Source organism: Colius striatus, chromosome 3 (assembly GCF_028858725.1).
Source record: "Colius striatus isolate bColStr4 chromosome 3, bColStr4.1.hap1, whole genome shotgun sequence".
Taxonomy (NCBI): Eukaryota; Metazoa; Chordata; class Aves; order Coliiformes; family Coliidae; genus Colius; species Colius striatus.
The window spans coordinates 70,267,721-70,281,799 of NC_084761.1; positions in this window are offsets into that span (position 1 = coordinate 70,267,721).

Below are 14,079 nucleotides of genomic sequence, written 5' to 3' on the forward strand. Positions count from 1 at the left end.
GCTTGCACCAAAATAAAGTGATTTCTCACTAGATCTTGTTCCAGTTCTTTAACAGAAGCAGCAATACCAAGAACTGTTTTGCCAGCCAACAGCTTTTTCAAGCTCGACTGTCTTACTACGGGCTGTGTATTATCGACTCCTCCTTGACATCATTACTCCAACAAAAATTTTGGACCCATCTTAAACCAACAGAATTAGAGCACAAGTGACATTCAGTTTTACACATGGAAATAGTATTCAGTAAATGTGCAACAAATACTATTTTCCTTGTAGAATACTAGGTTCGTAAACAGACCGATGCTTTAGTGATTTTTACAATACTACATGATGGGCCTAAATTCCTTTATGGTATGCCTTTAAAGGGCCACACATTGCATATATATATATATATATGTTATATACAGCTTTGCTATTTCTTCGAACATATTATTCTCTGTGAATAAAGCACATGGCTAAATGTGAAGTTTAGAAAAGCAAGCTGCTTTTTGGGTTTGCTAGACAAAGAAATAACATATGACCAATGTCTCTTTTTGCAACTGGTGCTGCAGCTTTCACACTCAGCTTACACAGAAGGAATAAACTTCATTTAGCTAAAATTCTCCAAAAGTTTTGCAGGTTCCTCAGTCGTTGACCCAGGTCAAAAATTCAACCCCTGCAGAAGTCTTGTCTTCCTCCTGATGTTTAGACCTTGAGGGCCCAAAAACAAGTTAAGTGTTGAATTCCTCCCCCAGATGGTATGAAAGAACTGGAGCATTACCTGTGACCCAGGAGAATGTTGTAGTATCTGGGACTTTGATGTCTCTGGCACTAGTCAGTGTTGATTAAAGACTGGATATGAGATAAATGAGAGGCACATGACTGTGCTTGGTTAGCTTTAGAAAGAGTCATGTATTCAAAGCTTAAAATTACAGTCTACCCATGATTCATGAGGAATCTCACATGGTCATTCAGCTCTCTCTTGCATTGCTGAGTCTCCACAGCTCTTGCTGCAGGAAGATGTGTCTTCCCAGGTCTGTTTTGGAAAGGTATACTCTGTGGTAGGACAAGATCTGAGCTCAGTCTTTTGCATTGCTGATGTCCCATTCTTCTCCTCCACTTGCTGCCTCACTTTATTTGGATTTTTCCTCTTCCCAGCCTCTCCTTTCTCATTCCCAGCCTCCCATCAGCCTCTCCAGCCCCTTGACCTGTCACACTGCCTCACTGACAGTAAAGACTTTCAAAAGCTAAAAGTGGTGAGGACTTTTTCAAGGTTAATTCAACTCCAGATAAATACGATAATCTCTGCAGGCATTCAGGGTGGGATGCTGCTCTGAGCCAAATTGAGAGACTGCTCTCCATCCTGAGTTGGGGTATATATCCAAGTAGGAGAAAGTAAATCCATCTTTTCCTATTATGCCTAGCAAGTCTGCATCTCTGCTAACCCTAGGAAATCTCTCCCAGACACACATGAATTGCCTTCTTTGTTTGACCTGTTTCCTATCTCTTAAGCAGAGGAGACTTCCCACAGTTTCTTTTTGGTCTCTTTCATCTTTTCTTTTTTTTTCTTTAGCTTCTATACTTCATTATAAATAAGAATTTCCTAATTATTTCTGATCTAACCCCTTTAAAAGTTTCATGTGATGATGACACAGTAAGGAAATGAAAGAAGGAAGATGTATTTGTAAATTGATCTGGTCACCCTCAGGCTTTGAAGTGGGAAAACTTTAGGTCTAGGCAATCCATTTCTGATGTAAATGTTTCAGTCACATATCTGGAGCCCCCATTAGCAAAGGGGCAATCTGTCATTGAGCCTCCCTATATGAGATGTTTTGTGCTCTAGTTCTGTGAAGAAAGAATTGCAAACATAGGAAGTGACTATTAAATTGAGGGACTGAAAACACCCCTAATAATGTTCATTAACAGCAAGAGAATTACTTTTTTTTTTATGTAAAAGGGAAACGGAGAGATTTGGTTTCATTGATATCTGCAAGATAAAAAGCAACACCAGCTATTAAGTCTCCAGATAAATATATTTCCTTCCAACACAAGATGTGTAATTCCATGGAAACAAACACACAGACATAAACTGCAGCATGCCTTGGGGCATTTTTAACTTATCAGCATAGGAAAAAGGGAAAGTAAGTATAAATGTCACAGAAGCTATAACCAAAATTAAGAGAGCACACATTGTGTTTAAATCTTACAGATAATGTGCTAAAGATTAAGTTGCATACGAATAACACATAACACATATTTTAAAGTAGTAACAAATCAGATGAAAAGAACAAAAAATATTTAGTAACATATCATATTGATTTAGTAAATTATCATACTACATCTACTGCAACTCCTGCTCCCATTTTTAGGAGGCTGTTAATTAAGAAACTATGACATTAGGCCCATTTTTCTAAATTGCAAGCCAAACCCAAGGCTGCAGATGTGTGTGAGAAAGATTTAACCTCTGCAAAATCCCACTGGGCACATTAGACAGACAAAGTTTACTAAAACTGATGTCAGATTATAGAAATAACGATTCTAGCAGCTACTCTTCTCTCTTATGCACTTTAGCAGCGTCATTTCATTTTTAATATCATAGGACAGAGTTGCAGGAGCTTCCTCATGGGAATCCTGCTGCAACCTCAAGTATTAGCATAAACAGTTGAGTTTCTGCCAGGTTTGGTGACCCTGCAAAGAGCTACTGCGAGCTCATTTAAGTGCTGTCCTGTAAATGGCTTGTTGATCATTTCTCCTGGCCTTTCATACCCCTGGTGCAAGATTGGAATAAAGGAAGCCAATATTTACATCTATTCCTCCAGAAGTGAGGGTGTAGCCTGTGGGCAGGTGTATTGCTTGAATCTCAGTTGCACAAGTTGATTTAAATTTTATGGGGTCTTTTAAATGAGTAGCATCAGTGGCTGCTGCAAGGACCATAGCTGATACATGCAAAGTTGGCAGCAATTAGTTTGTACATGCAAGCCATGCGGGGTCTTTCCTCATCTTTTCTCTTAACTTCTGCACCAGAAATCCATATTTTGAAAGACATTTTATAGTTCCTAGATAGAAACTAGTGAGAAGAGACTCTTTCCAAAAACCTTTCTTGGACTTTCAGCACAGGTAGATCTGTATGATGTTACATAGAACTGGGCTCAGGCTTTCTGAGTCTTGACAGTAAGGCAACAAGACCAGAGACCAGCATTTGTTCCAACACAGGACCTGAGAAAAGCTTGGTTGGCTTCCAAAGTCCTACATTTGCCGGCCTATTAAGCTGTCACGACTGGAGTGAGTTGATTACGCTGCATCTATTTCCTGCAGAAATTTTTGTAAAGAAACTTAAGTTACCTTTCTGACTGGAAGAGGCACTGAAATTCTGATTCTAACATGCCCAGTATCATAACGTGCTGGGGAAAATCCTCCAGGCATTCACAGCTTCTTCAGGCACTGCCTGTCATATTTGGATTCAGATGTGCTGTAATTTATTAAATTTCCCTCTGCATATGTTCTGTGTCTCCAGCAGACCTAGTTTTAGAGGGAAACCTTACACTGTGCTTTTGCAGAATGCTTTTTCAGGCACGCCTAAAATAATAACAGTTTCAATGAAAGGCAAGCGGTTATGAAGGAAAAGCTGAAATTACTGCAAAGTTCAAAATGTTTCCAGTAACTACTAGCAGTTTTCCAATGTATCCAAGTGTTGCAGTATGATGTCTTCAAGCAGTTCTTCAGCCTTCACAATACAGATTTTCAGATATATTTGTTTATGACTGAGGCTTACTGCATAACGCAAACAATGTAGCAATACAACAAGCGTGAAGCATGACATAAAAAATACGATTAACGTCAAGCTCATAGATCCAACGTCTGCGTGATGCATCCTCAAAGTGCCCTTCACCTCTGAGTTATGCATTTGAAATCAGGAAGACATAGCCTAATTCTTCATTATCTTCAGATGCTCAGTGGTGTTTAATAAAAATGAAACTTATGCATGTGTTTTCTCATAAAGATCAAATCTCGCTTGCAAAACTTGATAGCTTTTCTTTGCTGGCTCTTAGTTCTCGTGGTAAATTAGCAACTGAAGAAAACACAGTAGTGGTAATTTGAATTAAAAACAGCAACAACATTTGATACAGTGCCTTACAAAGCCTTACTTTCAAAATTAATTCAGAATAGCTTGGGCATAAAAATTGCTATGCAAATTGAAAACTGCAAGCTTTAAGCATAACCAAACTGGACATCTATAATGTTTTCGTGACAAAAAAAGCCTTTCCTCCTCCATGGGAAGAAATTTCCGAAACACAGTGATTCTTTGTTTGTCAGCTGTGGTCTGGACACAAGAACTGAATATTTTCCAGAAAAAATTATGGACTCTGTAACTGTTCTAGACACGCAATCACAGTGTATTTTCCTATACTGATGAATTCAGCCAAATGAATATTGCCTGAGCCTGTGGGAATTCTAGATTTGCCTAGGTTCTGTTATTTGGAACACCTCCAGGCCTCTGTCAGACACTCAGATTATTGTCATTCATTTTCTTGCTGTTTCAAAATCCCCTACATCATATTCTTCTACTTAATCCTGTGTGAATTGAATAGAAATGCTGTTGATACCATTTGTGATTCATACAACTAACTAACTAAATAAATAAATAAATTTTATGCACAGACTGCCACGCTTTTAGATATGTTTTCTATTCCTGTCTGCATGCCTGAAGAGAAGCCCTAATTTTCAAAAGACAACTCTTCCTAACAACCTCCTTTAGGGTATGTTACTACTTCCCAGCAACCCCCTTTGGAGAACATTACTACTGAAGCATTTTCAGCATCGACCGAGTCTGTGATAATCAGCCTGAGTTGGTTTGTCAGTAGCAATTGTATCTTCAGACATATATATCTTTGTAGCTAAATACACTTTATTATGAACATGTGTCAAATTAGGTACGTATTTTCAGGTGTAGTTGTTTAGTGCAGTGTTACACTGCAGTGCAGTAATTAGGACTTAAGCAAATAAAAGAGATTTTCCTCACCTTTGAAAGGTTTGCAGGATGACTCAGTCCCTCCTGTAATACAAATAAACATTGTAAGAGGTTATATGGATAGTCAACACTCCAAGCTGGTACAGGGTACAATGGGACAGATCTTCCCAAAGTGAGGTAAAGGGCAGATTACTTCTTACAGAGTTGCAATGATTGATGTTAACTGCTTGCAATTAAAGAGGCTTTACCTAGAGGAAAAGGCTGACTGAAGAGGTGAGAAAACAAACATTGCGTTTCTTACAAGACTCCTCCCAGGAAAAAAGAGAGGAAGAGAAGCTATCAAGAGGACAATACTTTTGTCATTGCAGTGTAAGGCTCAGATCAACTCTTCCTGAAACTGGGGACTGACTTTTTGACATCCAGAAGCAGTTCAGTGTTTTAAACTCATCTGAAGGCCCGTCATTTAGATACAGGACAAGTATCTGACCCTCTTCTCACCTGGAGACTTCACAGGGAGCCAACTCGTGCTGCTCAGGTTAGGAATGATTTTTTTTCCACGATTCCAGCATTTATCAGAAGGGACTCATTACACAGGTGCTCTTTGATGAACATATATGGGCTTGCCAGCTCAGTGAGGGCAGTCACTCGTCAGCTGGGTGTAGACAGAGCTGGCAGGAAAGAACCAAGCTTGGCTACAGAGGTCATTCAGACATCTGCTAGGCTCTCAAATGGCCTAATTTGCTCTGCTGCAGTCCTGGCTATGCCCCTGGGCCTCGGCTACCTCTGTGGCTCCAAGTGAGTGGCTCATGAGCTGAACCAACATACATGAGTGGAGCCTGGCTGAAGGAGAAGCTTGCTTTGATGAGATATGGCAAGGTAAAATCAAAAGACACTTCTTCCCATCTCTCTTGCCACAGCATCTTTGGCGATGTTAATTTTTACGTCTCTCTACAAAGACTTTCAGTCACACTCCACTAATTCCAGTTGATGATCTTCAGCTTCATAGCATACAGTCTCTTCGATATGATGTGGGGTTGACTGACTTGCAAACATGGACAAGGAAGGCACAGTTGCAGGTGGCAAACATTAGTTGATGCATTAAGTTTCCCTAGCCAGGACCAAAAACTTCTTCATGGGAAATGCCCAATAATATTAATGCTCACCAAAATTCAGTTGTCAGACCCACAAATTACCCAGAATACACTTGAGGATACTACCTGAAAGACACTTACCCTTCACATCCCAGCCAACGCTTTAACTACTGAGAGACTCTCCAACCCACCCAGCATTTCTATGCTGGCCCTAAACTATCTTCTTGCTCCATGTGTTTCCATGAAAATTTTCTATGTTTATGCATACGCATTTTCTCATGAGAAACATCAAAATACCATCAAAACATCAGCTGCATTTTTGTTTCACTTCAAAGACAAATGCTATGGAAAGACCTACATGCTGGAAAATTTTGAGTCAGCTGTCTTGTCTCGAATGTTGAAAGGAGGCGTTTTTTGGGTTTTGTACACAACAGATAATGCCCAGCATTAAGTATTTGTGGTACACCACATTAAACTAGAATAGCATAGAAAGTACATAACCTTTAGCAGTGCCTGAACCGGAGCAGTGAACCCAAAGCAGTCTTTTTATCTCATCATGAACCATGGTGTCACTAAAGTGTTGACTGTCTAAAATAGTGCATAAACCCATACACTTACTAAACTGTCCTTAGTTGCTTGCAAATAAAACAATGTGTGTGGTGGGGAGGGGGAATCATTAGCTGGATTATCAATATCCTGGATCGTTAATGTGTTTGTTTGAGGAGAGGCAGTACAGAAGATATTTGGCTTTGTCTAGGAACCTGGATATGGTTCTTGTTCTGGAAACATGCTGCCTCCCACATTATGTTGCAAATACAAACCTAGCCACTCTGACTGGGGAGCCATGTGCAAGGTTACTCACTGTGTCTAGAAGGAAAATGTACCTGCCAAGGCAAGCTGGAAGAGAAGATGGAAGCACAATGGTGTCAAAAAGGGTATATGGCAGTAAAGTACTCTCTCCAGATCAAGACATTTTAAATTGTTCAGCTATATCTACTCAAAAACACGGCTTTTTTGGTAGGTGGCTGGAAACTGTGCCAGAGAAAATGGACTTTTGTGTCAGGTATATTGGCAACATAACTCTTACATGACTTATCTTCATTGAAAGTACTACCAGGACAGTTATATCAACACTCTGAAAAGTCAGGCAGGCTCTCCTCCTCCAGAGCAAGTTCATTACCCATGCTAAAATAGGGATTAATGTCCCTCACCACCACAGTGGACATCACAAAACACCTCTGGCTTCTCCAAGCAGTTGTCCAAGACTCCCTTCAGCTTCAGGCACATATCTATTTCACGTTCACAGGTTTTTCTTTCAGCTCTCATAGCAAAGGGCTTGTTTATTTAAAAAAAATGAAAAATAAGCTAGATTTTGAGACATAGGTATATGATGTAGATCAGTGTACCAGCCCAGGCTAAGCTCTCAGGAGTAGTGCTAAGCCTTCTGTCTTAAAACTGCTGCCTCGGATGAAGCCTTTTGGTCCTGCGTGCGTGCAAATTCTCGTTACTTCAAATCTGGTGGTATCACAACTCTCTCTGTAGACTGTCATTCCAAGCATGGACCTAGATATTAAACAGCAGCTACAAAGATTAAACACATAAAACCAGCAGGTCTGGATACTGTGCACCTGTGTTTTTTAAGACAGCTAACTGGATGGTGATTTTCAGCATACTGGAAAACTTCCAGCACTTCCCAGAAGACTGGAAGAAAGTCAATGACATGTCAGTATTTTAAAAGCCTGTAGCAGGAAGCTTGGATATTATGAGCATATCAGAACTATTTTGAAGCAAAACAAGATGTTGAATTGTGAGTACAGGACTTCGTTTTAAGAATAGAAATAAAACTATTTCAGATCAAAATTAGTTTATGGAAAACAAATCTTGTCAAAGTAAAATAATATCTTTTTGTCGGAAGTCTGACCATTGCTGGAAACAAGTTATTAAAGGGAGAAAATGTGGTACTTCTATTTTTTTCAGAAACTCAAAAGCATCAGAAATTTCATGTTTAGACTGAGATTGAAAAAAGTAAAGAAATATTTAAATTGCTTAGGAAAAACTTAGAGAAGTAGCTCTTGGGTTCCAAAATGACTAAACACTTCTGACACAACCTTCTCCCTTTAGCTATCCATTTTGAAACAGGAAAGAGTAAGATCCATATTACTCACTCGCATAAATGGATTTTTGTATAAATGAGGCAAAACCTAATGATAGCAGGATAGCGATGGCTTTGCTGCTTAGGAGCTCAAGTTGTTCAAATATACAAATACTATTTCAACAAATGAGTAAAGGGCAGTGGCAGGTAAGTTCACCAATAAGCCTTTATTTGTGACGTTTGTTCTCGTGTATTCTCTCCTAAATAGTCAGACTGTGGCATTATGCTCCAAAATAAATACAAGTTAGTCATCTGCTGCACATCAGCAGTATGCACCAGATGTTTGAAAGCTGTGAATACATTTAAAATGTCATTTTACAGTATCTGATTATTAAATAGGATGAAAATTTTGAGCTCCATGCAGGAAGCTGCAATGACTGTCTGTGAAGGATTCATTTAATTTGTGGCAGATCGGCTGCCTTTCCCTGCTTCCAGAGAAAGTGGAGGAAATTGGTATGGTCACACTCTTACTAGAATAGAAGAGGATGGGAGCAAGCCTGTGTGCATACAGGCTTGCGTTTACATAGGTGACATTCGAAGTCACCAGACCTGCAAATTAAGAAGAGTGAATGACTTTGTGATAGACTGCCATATGGAATGAAACTGCTCTTCATTGCATTTTGATTTAATTCACTGGTAGGTGTAGCAATCATCCCTCAGTGTCAGCTGGGAGTTTTCACTAGCTCGTATCAATGTTTCGACTTGTGGATGACCCCTTGAAGTGCAGCCACAGACCAATGAACACAAAGGACCAAGTAATCACAATGTTAAAAGTTGCTGCTCTTTACCACAGTGAAGGTGGGAGGTGTGAAGCTTATTTCACTTTTCACTGTTATGGAAAGCCCAGATTTAGATTCTCCAATTCTCTAAACACTGCCTGCCACCACCTAATGAAAAACAAAGGGTGCACGTCTCACATCTGTAAAGGTACTTGGACACCTACCTCTTATCAGCTTCCTGTGGGTGTGGGTGGAGACTGGAGATGGAACCAAGCCACTATTTACTGAGGTTTGCTTCTTACTGGCATAAGAAAGAGGTCACTGACATAGCTGTACAGTCAGGACAGGTGTATTAACGAACACTAGAGAGAGGCAAAACTTACTTGGGAAGAAAGAGGATTTTACCAGATAGCTTAAAATATTTAAATGCTCTATACTTGCCACCAGACTCTACCGGTGGTCCCATTACTCCTGCATTGAGGTGTAACTTAAAGTGGCTCCGGGTGCTTCTGCACTAGTGTTTCTGTTTGGATCGGGAGTATATTGTTGAACTGCAGATCCCAGGTTATCATATTTTGTGGAGCAGTGTTAGGAAGCACCATCTGATTTCTTCTAGGATCAACCTAAACCAGACAGTGCAGATCAGGAGCATCCCTTTGGGATTTCACCCACAAAAAGGGGAATGGACCAGACAAGATGTAGTCTGAAGTAAAACCTTCATAAACTTGTATGTCACAAGCATCAGATCATCTAAATCAGAACTGATTTGCTTTGCAGTTCACCCTTGCTGCGCTGCACTGCTGCTGCTGTAGATGTCCGTTGCTCCACAAGAACTTGGTGTGTTTATCATGTCTAAATGTCTCTGTGTAAAACAAAATGGCATTTTCTGTCTTCCAGCTGTAACTGGAAGAGCTCCATACCCACAAAAACCATTCTGTATTTTTTTTTAAAGAGTCTTCTATTTGGGACACAACGACCCTCTTCAAATAAATCTTGAACTAAAATGAGGGAGATTAGAGATACAGAAGAGAGCTACGGGACACTACAAAGAATGCCTCAGACAGAAGTCTTGAGTCCCGTCCCAGCTCATGGAGAATTTTCAGCAACGGGCTTGCTTATTCCTCTCCAAACCCCTCTGCATCTCTGACTAAAGGGAAAAATTTTCTAATGTGCCCAAGGAAATGGGTAAGCAAGTGATAAATGTGACATCCCATCTTTTTCCATTAGGAAAATAATCATAGAATTTTTGAAGTGCCTGCTTCAAAAAATGACAATGTTTTTGGAAGGCTGTAAGTTGGATAAAACTCACAAGATTTTCATTTTTTTCCAGTTTTCAGACTATGATCTGTTTAGTGCTTAAAATCTGGAGGAAATTTTAACCAAAAAGAATAGTGCGATTTTCTTTTTTGCTTATGCATAAATCTTACTGAGAACAGAATTCATGTTAAAAGAGAACACAGAAGGTCTTATCTAAAGTGCTACAGTTTACTACAACTGCCACAAAGTAAATTTATGGAAATTTTTTAAGAGCAAAAGAGGAATGTGTGAATTTAGATACAGAGGTGAAACAGAAATGCAGGAGGATGTTGGCAATTTTTATTCCACTTGTAAAACAAAAGAAGAGTGACTTTTAATTCACATTTTTAACATACCTAGTTTTTTAAAAAACACACTAATTGAAAAACAGAGAGAAAACATGGTGTGCTTCCAGTGTGATAGAAGTGACTAAAACCTATGTGCATGTTATTAGTTAATAGGTAGATAATGAAAATTCAGGCAAAAAGACAGCATGAAAAATCCAAAGCTGTTGTTTCTGACACTGCTGTCTACCTTTTCAACAGCCAGGATTTTGTGCATGGACTGTTCCCTTGACAGACAGAGAAATCCTTTTTGTTATATTTTCTCTCTCGCTTGCTTGCTGCTTCCTGTCTGCATGTGATGACGAGATGTCATTTCAACACACAGCGTTGAGACATCTGACAACAGCCACTACACCATCCCAGTTTGAGCTGCTTTCACTGCCAGAACCAGGACACCTTGAATACGAAAACATCCAACCTATGGTCTAACTAACATAGGGAAATATTAGCACAGATGCTGCAGGTGTGGGAAAGCACCGCACTCAATTGAGAAAGGAGCAGACGCCTGGCTGCCAGCTGACGTTGTCCACAAAGCTGCACCAATGCCACCAGGCACGAAGGTGCTGAGCTCTCCCCAATTGTAATGTGGAGTGAAAAATGCAGACAGGGTTCTGATGCTGTGTGCATCGCCTCAGAGGGCTGGCATGGTCTGGCACAGGAACCAAGGTTCCTCTTATCTTCCAAACCACGAAGATAATGACTTGCAAGATTCCCTGTCCTGTGTCAATGCAAGTCAGTGTCAAAATGACAGGACGTCCACCTCAATGGGAAGAAAGGCAGGGGCATTGCAGCTCTAGAGAGGTGGCAATGGATATGAACCAGGCTTTGGATGTGTGGGAGGTTGAACATACGGAGTAAGGATAGGTGCTGTGGAACGACTGGGTTGTCCCCAGGAAGGGAAAAGCAGAGAGATACAAATTCTTGCAGCCACATCCTCGCTGGCATTTCGTGCTGCCTGACTGCCACCAGCGCTGCTGCTAGCTGTAGCCACCAGTGGTGACAGCAAAATAAATCTGACTGTGGCTGATGAAAGCAAGCCATGTCCACTTTGACGTAAACTTATGGTAGAACTTCAGAAGAGTTCAGGGATGGAGACTGTCTCCCACTGGACACCAGGGCTTGGAAAAAAACCTGAGAAGTCATTTACAACACCCTGCTGTCATAGGACACTTTTAGCTTTTCTGAAACAATTTGTCAAAGAAATTTGTCCAGGCACATTTCTACCTGTCTTTTGTCTCTTCCAATGTTTCATCACCAAGAACAGTTTTTCTGTTGCCTAACATAAATCACTCTTGCAGCTGTTTAAGCCTCTAGACCACTTGCCCTGTTGACCCAGGATGAGAGGAAGAGTTTTCTCTGTCCTCCTTCCAGCTACTTCTTACATAGCTGAAAATGGTTATTATGTCTCTTCCATCTTTGCTTATTGAGGCAACCATGACAATAGCAATGTTCTTTAAGGTTTGTAATCGATAGATACGGAAAGAAAAATCAATGAGATTGACTTCTTGAGGGAAGCAAATTCTCTGGCCTACTTTGAAGCAATGAGATTTCCTGACTGACCAGAGTATTGCTATGTGTGCAGAGGAGAGGGAGACAAGAACAGCTCTGGGTTGCACAAACTGGGAGGACTTGTGTGAAGATAGCTGTTTACCTGGGTTGTTTTGGGTTTTTTTGTGGTGTTTTTCTATAGCAACTGAAGACACAATTTTCAGAGGTGGACATTTAGTCTAAAAAGAAAGAAAAATACAACCTCGGAAAGAATTTAAAAGTGCTCCATCATCTTCAAAAGTCTTTCTCCACGTGCATCTAGCATGGAGCCATGAGTCCTGCTCATGTCAAAGACTGGAGGAAAGATATGGCAATGGACTATTTCAGAAGACCAAATTCCCTCAAAAGAAGACAGCAAAGCAGACCCAGTGTCATGTGGGCCAAACTCCTGATGGAGTAGAGGTCCTCTGAGTTTTCATATACCATGTTCTGCCAGCATAGGCTCTGATACAGTCACCCCAAACTCTCAGAGGCAGTTTTTCAACGTGAAAAAAAAAGAAAAAGCAGCATAAAGTAATTATTGTGTAGTCACAGTTCACACTCTCATCATTTGATGTTTAAAATAAAATCTTAAATGGAAGAGAGGGTAAGACTGCAACAACACTCAGAGTGGTAAGTGTCTTGAAGGGCTACATTATAATTAGTATTAGGTTGTGTTTGATTCAATACTTTCATTGTAAGGTCATTGATCAATAAAATGTTTAGAGATTTGAGAAGAACTAAAGCTTCAAAGTCTCACTACAGTATTGGGTTTAATTTTTAAGTCAGTCATTGATGAAGATCACATATGCTGCCATGCTAATAAATTCATTATTCCATTGCAAATACCAGCAAATAAATTTAAATATGATTAATGGAATTATGTTAATACTGACAGAGATGCATGCACTTCCTTTAACTTGACACAGGGTATAATCAAGCAATTAAAAAATAGCCTCTGGATATTGGGAGATTTTTTAAGAACACAAAGACGGTAAAATTCTGGGGGCTGAGTGATGATTGCACAGCTCGCAAGTGCAACAGATCCATTAACAAAACAACCAGCTTTTCAACTGGCTGTTGGCTGCAACCAGTGTGTTTCTCAACTGTAAAGCAAGATAAGAACACGACAGTTATTAATTTCAATGACTCATTAAATAATAGAGAACAAGTACATATAGCTTTATCTCCTCTCTATAACCCCCATAATCAATGTTCCCACAACTTGAAGGAACACTCTGTTGTCACTGACTGTCAAAATAAGCTGCAGCTGAGAACTGGCTAGGTTTCTGATTAAAATAATCTGGCAAACTGAAGCAAATTAACCCCCAGTGAAAATTATGCAGGCACTTTGATGGGTAAAAGTGGCTTATTATGTGCCATGCACTGGTCAGTACTTAGATAATACTCTACAGAGCAATGCAAGGAGAAGGGTCACTGCCTGTCACCTTCCTGATGCTTGGAGGAACTGCAGGGCACATGGTTTTGTTTGCTTTTGCACACATGCATACGCTCACACAAATAATCCGAGAAATACTCACTGAATCTATTTTAAAATGTCTTTTTCTGGGTGTTATAATGTTGTTTTCATTGGTTTCTCTGAAAAATACCAATATCCCCTAACACAACAAATTCTGTTTGTGAAGCTTATGGCCTGCTGAAGCAATATGTTAGTATGATTTGTCACAACAAGAGCCTAATTTGCCTGTTTTAGGAAGGAAAACATAATCCTCTGGCAACATGCAAAAAATCTTATTTTCCCTATGACAATTAAAGCTGTATAATGAAGAAGAAATGTGTCCCTATAACTCGGGCTCTAAACAGCTGTGACAGATTTGTGCAGTTTCACCTTTGACGAGTTTTTCCTTAATCTTGCTATTTCTGTAAAACTGTGGTAATGCTACTTTCTGCCACTCTTTGTCTTGTGTTTGGACTGTAGCTCTTCAAGGCAAGAGCTGTCTCTTTTTATGTGTGTTACTGCCAACTTAAGATGTTTTTTCACATG